Here is a 10,515-nt window from a genome sequence, read left to right as displayed (position 1 = left end):
GGGGGGGGGGGGGGAGGCAAACTGACTCAAGTCTAAAGGAGGCGCGGAGGGTGCAGGGTGGAGGCGGGTCGCTGCGGTCCGCGAGACTCCGAGCTGCAGGTGGACGTGTGTGAGTGTGTGTCTGCAGAACGAGGAGCCTTCCTTCCCTCTCCTCCAAGCGGCTCCACAACCCCTCGCGTCTTCTCTTTCCCCTCCTCAGTCTAAAGGACGTCTTTTCCGTAAATTCACCCACCCGGCTGGGGGCTTTATTGCTTTAAGCTGAAGCCCCTGGCTTGCAAGCGCACACCCACCTCCCTGCGGTGCCGGCAAGCGGCTGTTTATTCTCGTGTTGTCTTAGTAAAGTTTCAAACCTATTAGAAAATGACTGGCTTGCCTGGCTCCGCGAAGCTTCGGGCCCCACTAAGGAAGAAAGAGAGGTTTTTGATGCTCAGCATTAGGAGAGATGTGTGCTGAACTGGGTTTGTGTAAATGTGTTTTGTTGTTATTGTTTCTCTCCAGTTTGGGGGGGGGGCACTCAAATCCTGTTTAAGAAGCAGGAAGAGTCACTTGCAGTAAAGCTCTGTAGTGTGTGCGTTACACCATTTCCCCTTTTTCATGAGTTCTTCAGAGCAGGTCGGCATCTCCCACTACTGTCTTTTCTTCTTCTTCTTCCTCTTCTTCTTGTCCTTCCTCCTCCTCCTCCTCCTCCTCCTGCTCCCCTTCTTCTTGTTCTTCTTCGTCGTCGTCCTTTTAAACTAGCTTTAGAACGACCAAAAGAGTGTCATTGCACAGGAGGGGGGCTGCGTGGAGAAGAATGGTTGGAGGGAAGGTGAGGAGAGGAAAGAATAAAGTGCAACTGGGAGGTTTTTGAAAAATAAATAAAATAAAATAACAGCCTCTTCAGGTAACAATAGTGAGTCAGATTCTTTCGGAACCGACTTTTTCAAATTTAAGTATTTCCCCCATCCATCCATAAAAGTCCATATATAGGGAAGGCATATAAATGGGCAAATGTGTGTTGTGGAAATATATATGTATGATTTATATATAATGGTGTGTATAAAGCTTTTCAGGGTTGGCTGTAGTGTAAAAAGTAATGACTTTATTACCTCTGAAAGGTTCTGTGGTTCACATTTAACAGTCTTCTGAATTACAATTCATTACACAATTGTGTGCTCTCTAAAACCGGCACCCTATCAGGGCCGCTATCTGTGGTTATTTCCAATAAATAACTGGCAACATTTTATTGATTTTCTTTTTAAAAAAAAAATCATAGGAAATTAAGCACTTAGTTACAAGTAGGTCTGCTATGTTATTGCACTTGTTTCAGATTCCAGGGGGTTCCTTCCGAAACCACATCTTAAAACATACATTAAAAACCCAGTTTTGCAGCTGCTTTCCCTCGGTGCCAATGGAGAGGTAAGCAGCGACGTTTCCACCATTAACATATATTTAATTTCACCACCATAAAATGCCCAGAGTGAAATAGGAACTGCCCTCCGCTCCCGCCCCTCCCCCAGCCTGATTTCACCCAGTCCAGAAAACCTGGGCTGTGTATTGGCATTTGATCCCTCCTCGCCGCAGACCCCCACTGCCGGTCCCTCGTGCTCGCCCCTAAGAGTGACGCCCCCTCCCTCATTCCTGCTGGATGCTCGCTAAAGCGCTCAAAAGTGGGGGGAGGGGAAGGTTGTACGTGTGTTTAAAGAAAGAAAAATGTGTTGTTTTAAAAGGTTTAAAAATATTACATAAGTATTGATTAATGATGCAGGTGCTTTTGTAGAGGGGTGAAAGGTCACCTTAAACGCGCACACTTGGATACACAATAAGTATATTTACCTTTCCCAAAGTGGCTTTTAGAAAGTAATAAATTATGACAACGTTAAAATTATTTTCTGGCCGTTCAGTTAACTTAATTTGGAGCTGTGGAACCTTTGCTAATTACGCTCCGTGGGCTCTTTCCCAAACCTTTGGTGACGACATTGAATGTAAACTCCAGGCCAACAGACGACCCCTCCCCTCCCCTCCTCCCCCTTTTTATCTTGCCCGCGGAGGAGACTCCCCAGGACTTCCTGCAGTATATATTCTGCCTCTGATCTCCGTACTTAATAGCCAAGTCCTGGTTTATGCTTTATAATGTGTTGACAAGTTTTCTAACAGACTTTCTGAAATAATGCACATATATTCACGTCGGTTAGAAACCCACCGTATTTTTAGAGTCGAGTAGATCTATACCCTAATGCAGTGAGAGAGTGTAAATCATAGAGGATTTCATAGTCCTTTCAGTAGTTTTCGGTATGAAGTATGAGCCGCGTGGCCTCCAGACGTAACCTTTTAGAAAAAAAGACAGTGCTTTTATTTTATGGTGTAAAGTGCTTTTAGCTCCAGGGCTCTGAACGTGAATGTGGTCAACAAACAGCTCCAAGAGGGAGACTTAATACAGTCCCAGCCCTCGTGCGGAGGATCGCCTGGCGCGGGGGACTCGGGCAGAGCTGGAGAATGAAGGGTTAAAGGTCTGTCTCGATGGAAACTACAAGATTAAAATAAAATATTCACTGTCTGCCTTTAGGGGGAAACACCTTTATAGGCTTAAAGATAAATAAATGAATGACTGAATGGTTAAAAAAATTGTTACAATCAGTCCCACCTTACTTTTGGCTTCATTCTTTCTTTTTTCCTTTTTTCTGTTTTCTCTTCTTTCTTTTTTCTTTCTTTCTTTCTTTCTTTGTTTCTTTCTTTCTTTCTTTCCTTCCTTCTTTGTTTCTTTCTTTCTCTCTTCTTCTTATTTTTATTCTTCTTATTTTTTTGTCCTGATAGCAGTTCAGAAAATAGAGAATGGGCAGTCATCTTCATAAAAATAAAATTTGGGTTTAGATTCTATACTTGACATAGGCTTTGCATTTGGGGTTCTTGAGGGTGGGAGTAGGAAAAATTAATTTTAGAAAAGGGGATTGTGTGTGAGAAAGGGGGTGGGCATTATGTGGGCACCCTAAAGAGAAAGGTGAAAAGAAGGGCCACGGACCCTCCTCTCCCCAGCCTCCCTCAGCCCCCACCTCTCTATAACATTTCTTCCCCCTCTCCTGCCACTGTGATCCAGAGATGAGGACCTACGGAGGCCCTGGGAGGGCAGTGTCTACACCCTATGCAAGGGCAGACATCCCCCAGGAGGCTCCTGGGGGAACAGTTAGTCTGGCATTTCTCCAGAGGCTCCCTGGGCCTTTAGCTGGCTGGCAGGCTACCTCACCTACCTGGATGGTCTGTCCAAAAAAAGGAAAGAAAAGAAAGAAGGTAGGTAGGGTGGGAGAGAAGGAGGGAAGAAGGGAGGGAGGCAGTGAGGAAGGAAGGGAGAAAGGGAGGAAAAGAAAGAAGGAGAAAGCTGAATCTGCTCTAAATAAGTCTATACTTGCCTCTCCACTGGGCTGCTGTGTGCTGAGTCAATAATGTATGGGTCGGGGGAAGCAGTCTCACCATTTAAATAAGAGGCCCCTTTGAAGACAAGAAGGAGTTCTGGTTAGAACACCGCTTGGTAAGATAGTCAGTTCAGTTCCCTCACATTGACATCAAAGACACATAGGTGTTGGGCAATAAAGCCAGTCCAATGTACTGCATTAAAAACATACAAAACTCAAATACAGTAGATGCTCAATAAATGGTTTTGTAGTGAATAAGTGAATAAATCCTATTACCATGTGAATGAAACCCACATGACCATTCAAATTCTAGTTTTCCCCAGAGACCAATAAGGCTTTGATCAGGCAACCCTATTATAAGTGCTAATTATAGCCTAAAAGTGATTCCCAGCAAAGATGGTGAGTTCAAAAAGATCATCCCAAATATTAGAGCAACTGAACAATTGTTCAGAATATAATGCAAGATATTTCCATCATCTCCAGCAGTCTACATTATCAAATATCTTCCAAATAAACCAGTATCAAGAATCCACTATCAAAAGATTCATTTTTTAACACTGTTTTTTGAATCTGTACAAATCTGGTTTCCCAAAGGAGAGCACTTCTAAAGGAAAAATACTATCAGAACAACCAAAAACAAAAAGTATCTCAAACTTAATTCTCTTCCCCCCTCTTTGATTCCTTTTCTTTTAACTAGGGAATAATTTTTTTCAGGACATGTTTTTCACACCCAGTCACGCCCAATCGCAAAACAAGCCTCACCTATTTGCTTCTTTGTCAGGGGGAGGGCTAAATAAGAGGAAAAGCAACATCACACACACACACACACACACACACACACACACACACCTGGTCTGACATTTTGTACAGCAAGTTTAAGCCCAATGTGATTTAAAACAATGTGAGTTAAAAACCTCTTAAAATTTGGGTTTATAATGGAAACGCTGACAGACTCTTAATTATAGCAGCCCTGCCAGACACTGCTATAATGAAATAGTTGTGCTTTCATTACTATAGAGGCACTATAGTTAAGGGTCTGTCAGTGTTTCTATTATAAACCTCAAGTTTAAGAGGTTTATAACTTAGGCTATTTAAATGGCACTGGGTGGAATTCAAGTTATCAGTCCAGATGTGAAGTTGTTTTATAAAAGACAGGATAACTCAGCTGAGAAAGCTTTTGGAGAACTCTCTCTCTCTCCCTTTCCCTCTTCCCCACCCCACTCCTTCCCTCTTATCCTCCTTCTCTTCCTCGTAGAACATCACAGAAATGATTTCTAGTGGTTTCAGATGGTCTTATTGCCAACTTCTAGCTATGACTTCACTGTCTAAAAGGAAATTTTATAGGCAGTTAGTCCTTTATTTGGACAAGTACTCTTTGCTGTTATTACAAGTTTTTATTATTTTATTATCCTAGAATATACATACAAACAGAGAGAGAGAGAGGGAGGGAGAGAGAGAAGGAGGAAGAGAGAGATGGAGAGAAACAACTAAAATTCAGACTATATATGAAGGAATGTTGCAACCTCAGATACATACACAGATGTATATATTCTGTGTTACATTCTGATAAAAAGTATAAATTTACCAAAGAGAAATAAAGCACTTAAGATCTTCTTTATCTATTCCATCAACTATGTGGTAAAAATAAAAGAGGTATTTACAACATCTTATTTCGGAAAGTTGTGTCTTCCTGGTATCAATTGATTTGCTCAGAAAGTAGCAGTCAGCATTGAACTACCCAAGGACCACATATACACAAACATGAGATATTTCTCTGCTTGACTTTGTTCACAGATAAATGGAGGATGTACCTTGGATTATCTAATGGGTCAGAGTTGTGCAGTATGTTCTATTAACCTGGTATACCACCAATATAATATGTAATTAAAGTTTGCTAGTGAGGATGTGGCTGATTCTATCATAAGGAAAACAAGGATGGCAGGTGGTAATGGAGGTGATGGTGGTGGAGATTAGTGATGATCATGGGGGTGAGAGATAAGGATGGTGGTGGTTTCTCTAGTTAATATGTCCATGAGAGGGCAGTAAAAATGAGATGAAAGATGAAGGTAAAAAGCTCAAGCCCTTGCTGCTCCAATTCTTGTTGTTTTAGCTGTTCCATGAAGAGCAGGTGGTCGATGAGTTCAAAGGAAGTTTTCAAATGTGCCCCTCCCACACACACAGCAAGATGTGGCCATGGCTGGGTATTGTTGGCAGGCCCTAAGGTCACTGACTTCATACTGAAGGACCCACCAAGAACAGTGTGGCCACCATGTCTGCATTCAGAAATCTTTTCACTTCCAGAAGAAGAGCAGTTTATTTTTCTCTGTTCCCTCTTATGGAAATCAGACCACCAAACCAGGCTATCAGGTATCATTACAGCCTTGATAATTCTCACCTCACAATAGCTTTAGTTGGTCTCTTCTGGCATTAGTTAGGTGACAAAACAGAAGTAGTCATCAAGACATGTCACCGAGCTCAAGTTCCTTCTCTGCCAATTTCTCATAAACCCCACAAATGCCTAGCCCCACGACCACTCCAGATGTGTACCAACCCTTCCCAGAGATCACTGAATAGCTGGGACTATTCTGGTCCCTTTTCCAGAAATTAAGACACCTTTTTTTCCTAATAGTTAATCATCGGTATTTGTTTTTCCTGCCAAATTCAGCAAAAGGAAATTTTCTGGTAGAAAATGCCGATTCTTATTTCATCTTTCTTTGGCAGCCTGGTAGAGGATAAACAAATTTCTCTAGTCTCCCATTTCTCCTTGTATACAATTTGCCTGTTTTCTCTCTTTCTCTTAAAAAAAAAAATTCTTTGCACAAGGTCAATTATCTAAGCCTCCAGGTTCCTATAAAATGAAGAATCTGGTCCTAAGAATTGTTATTCTTTCTTTCTTATGGAGCACTGCACCAAGACATGAGACATGGTCCCTGCTCTTGGATGGCTTTTATTTTTAAGGCACGAGGATGTACATACACAGACACAAGCATATCACATTAGTTCATGAGTCACACACACCAAAGCCATACTGATGCACACTATTAGCCTTGCTTTATAGAGCTTTGGCTTCACATTGCTGATTTGAATAGTTCTAAACCTTTGGCAAGGACCTGTTTGAGGGAACACCATGCTGGTCACTTCTGACACAAGATTTTTACTTTCTAGAGAAAGAACTTGTTTTCCCAGAAACAAGAATGGTTAATAATGAGGTCTGGTCATGAATATCTGTGATAATCTATTGTTTTCAATTTTTATGATGTTATAAAATAACTAGTTACTTTTGAGAAATGAGTTTTCTGTACTACATTTGTTTTGTAGGCAATATTATAGGCTATTTCTAGCATGCATTTGTGAAAGTATCCTTTTTTTTTTTTAAGATTTTATTTATTTATTAGAGAGCGAGCGAGAGAGAAACAGCATGAGAAGGGAGAGGGTCAGAGGGAGAAGCAGGCTCCCCGCTGAGCCGGGAGCCCGATGCGGGACTCGATCCCAGGACTCCGGGATCATGACCTGAGCCGAAGGCAGTCGCTTAACCAACTGAGCCACCCAGGTGCCCGGAAGTATCCTTTTTAAAATGACACTGTTTCACTTCCCTAACACAGAGTGGGCATTTAGTACATTTCTTGAATCAAGGAATGAATTCCACAAATGCATTTTCCACAGATGCTGCTGCAGGTGAGAAAGATACAAGTATTTGTGTCTGCTCACTAATAAATTAAATATGAATACAGTGGAAAATTATATTATTTTACTTTTTAAATAGTTAAGAAGTATAGGCCATTTGCACTAACTGACACATTATAAACTGTGAGCCCATTTGTATCAGGTGGAAACAATTGCATGTCTCTCTGTGTATATTTCACATAATAACTTATGTCATAAAAACCTCACTCAGGTCCTGGATAGTTGGTGCTTATAGGGCAGAGCCTCTGTCATTTTCATCATCTCCCCCCATGCCCCCCAGCACAGAGTAGGACCTTAGGAAAATGTCTGGTACGTGAACAAAGACTTAGAAAGTAGACCAAACTTTCAGGAACTTCAAAATCCTATCTACCCTGGATTACAATGTCCTCTTCATTGTTCTTAGTTCTCAGATTTTGAAACGCAATAAAATATTCAAACAGCTCAAATCCAAGTGCATTGTAACACAGAGTAACTATGAGATTAATTCTGGAGCCCGATTCTTCACATACTACCTTCTTCAAACATCAAGGCCTGTTCTAGCTGGTTCTTATCTGAAGGAAGCAAGGCTCATAGAGCCTTATATTGGCACCCACCCTCTTACCTATTCCAAACAGTGATTTTATGTGGCCTTGCTCAGGGAACAAGGGAAATATCAGCATGTGCTTTTCACATAAGATGGAAAAAGAATCATGACCCTCTCCTCAAAAGATTGAATCTTGAACTCCAAGCTTAATTAGTAGATAAAAATACAAGATTAGTGGATTTTCAAAAGAAACTCCATTTGGGACTGTAAACATGAGAGGGGAAAGCATACATATTAATTATTTGAATATTAAGGAGTTTTGCTAAAGATTATAGGTCTTTTGCATGTGTTGATTTAAAGATTCTAGAAAATCTAAATATGCTCCTTTTACAACATGTTTTACAGGAAGTCAACTCTTCTTCATGGGAACCTGCAACTTTTAGTTTTTTTCTTTTATTTTAGCATAAATAAGTCACACTGAAAAGCAGCTGCAAACCAAAAAGGAACTACTCTTCAAAAAAAAAATTGATATAACTTTAGTTCTACTAACAGCTTTAGAATTCCAAAGCTGGATTGCTTTATTTCCACTGGTCTTCACATTTAAGTGTTTCAATCTCTTTAAAGCTAATGTGACAAAGAGAAAAATTTTAAGCTGAGTCCAGGCTTGTGTTTTTAGCTAATTTATCCTCAGTAAGACTAACATGATATCTTGTTTGTAGAAACATTCCAAGTTAATATACTTCTGACAATGCTAATAAGTTGTGATTCATTACTTCCAATTTTTAAATATTCTGGAAGGAAGACACTTTTCACTATGGGAGCTGAAAGGGGCAAAAGAGCCCTGATTTCTTTTCTTCCTTTTTTAGGGATTGGCCAGCAGCAAGTAAATAAATTTGAATCCTGAGGTATATATATATATATTTTTTCCAACATAATACCAAATGCCTTAACATTGTGGATACACTAGCACTGAAATAATAAGATGACGGCAGTAATTATTTTAAGGAGAATTTCCCTAGCCAGAATAACAAACAGATATTTCGCCTAATGTTGTGCTGAAAAGTAGTACCTAAGTACACATACTGCTGTGGTGAGTAATGTGTGCTAAGAGAATCCTTCCGCTGGCATTTTGGGCATTTTTGTCACCACATACTACTGATAGCAGATACTACTTTTACTACATGGCGTCTTTATTTTGTAAAGCCGAATTGCAGGAAAAATTATTTTCATCCCTGAGATTTCGATAGACACTTCGGGCTATCGAAAGGAAAGGACAGGCTACAGAGAAGGCTGTGTGTTGTGGAGTCCCACCATCAGTAAGGAGGTTTGCTGAGGATTGGGATAACGGCTCTTGGAGCCCTGTTCACTGGCCTTTTAAGAGGGAAGGAAATTAAGTACAATAGACTTGTGATAAAATCAGGATGAGGTCCTGATGAAGATCCATGGAAACCGAACGACTTGGAATTCACGTCTCAGCCCGCATATTCCTGTGTCCAGGTATTGCCAACTGAAGATGGCACGAAGCCTCTCACTGAACTAAAACCCCTAATCAAATATCACACGGACTGCCTCTTGGGCCTGAGGTGGAGATAACATTAGGTCTTTCTGAGTGTAATTTCAATTGTGATGCTTACTTTGGCAGAATGCTTTTCAGAGGTGAACAGAGTAACAGAAATCTGGCATCCAGAACCAAACACACCTGAGTGGCCCATGTAGAGTTTCCCCAAAGAAGGTCAAAAAGGGCTGCGAGAAAAGGTGTATCAAAGGTATCCTTGGAACTCAGAGCCAATAAAAAGGAAACTATTCTCTTCTGAGACCTAATTAACTTTTATATCCAAAGCTACACTGCACATTTGTTCATTGCTTATGACTAGGACGAAGAAAATATATGTGCCATGGAACCAGGCTTTGAAATGATCTATTGGGTGGCTTTTCTGTGTCTGTAAGGAATTTTCTGTTCTTTAGAGGTATTCATTCAATGAATAAGTAAGTCTATGCTAATTTTTTTCTCAAGATGTTAAGTATTTTCCTATATCTATTTTCAAGGAATCAGGGACTTAGTCCAATAACTTCCAAAATATTCCCTTCAAATCCTAAAACAAAACCACAACAAAAATGTTCCAGAAACAAATTTCATGCTACAGGCTTTGCAAGGATTAGTCTCCTATTAGAGTCACTGTTCCTATATGATCCTTTTTCATGTTTTAAAGGAGGATATATATTTTTCTGTTACCTTTCCTGACTGTAAAGCAATCACAAGAACCTGCAGGAGGCACCATAAATATGCAAATTTCTGAGAGATAACTGTTTTCAGTGGCTATGCCTCCAAGTAGTCCGGGAAACAGGAGAGCTGGAGCTGCCTACTTCCAAGTAATTCGTATGTTGGTAGTGCCCCCTGCTGCAATCACAGGTTGTCCAAGAAAGGGAGAATAAAATGCAGAAGCATTTAGATCTGGTTAATATGTGAAATAAATGCCCACCACCCCTGCTCCAGTAATAACCATACCCCCATTCAGAGTTCCTTCTACCAGTCACAAATACACTTGAAACATTGTCCTCGGCCTAAAACTGGGAAGATTTCCTTTTATCTCAAAACCTTTAAAGATGCAGGTTACATAGGAATAGGTTTTATTTCTCAAAAAAACACACCACCCCAAGATCTGCCATCACATTTTTTAAAGAATGAAATATTTTAAGAATTTTCTGGAGGTTACCTAATGATAATAAATTCTGAATGAGAAGAATATCACACTACCCACTAGGAGATTGGAGTAGGCAGGGAAAAGTTAACGTGTTAACAGTGTGTAGAGCTATTATTCAGTTTTAAATGGCTTTATTTATTGAAGGAAAATTTTGTGGGACATTAACTCATAGGGTGGACTGGACATTTTGATATTCAAAAATAAAATGAAATAAAATAAA

The sequence above is a fragment of the Phoca vitulina genome, unplaced genomic scaffold (assembly GCF_004348235.1).
Source record: "Phoca vitulina isolate PV1807 unplaced genomic scaffold, GSC_HSeal_1.0 scaffold12, whole genome shotgun sequence".
NCBI classification, from domain to species: Eukaryota; Metazoa; Chordata; class Mammalia; order Carnivora; family Phocidae; genus Phoca; species Phoca vitulina.
The sequence above is the reverse complement of the archived record's forward strand: the minus strand, read 5'-3'. Positions refer to the sequence as shown.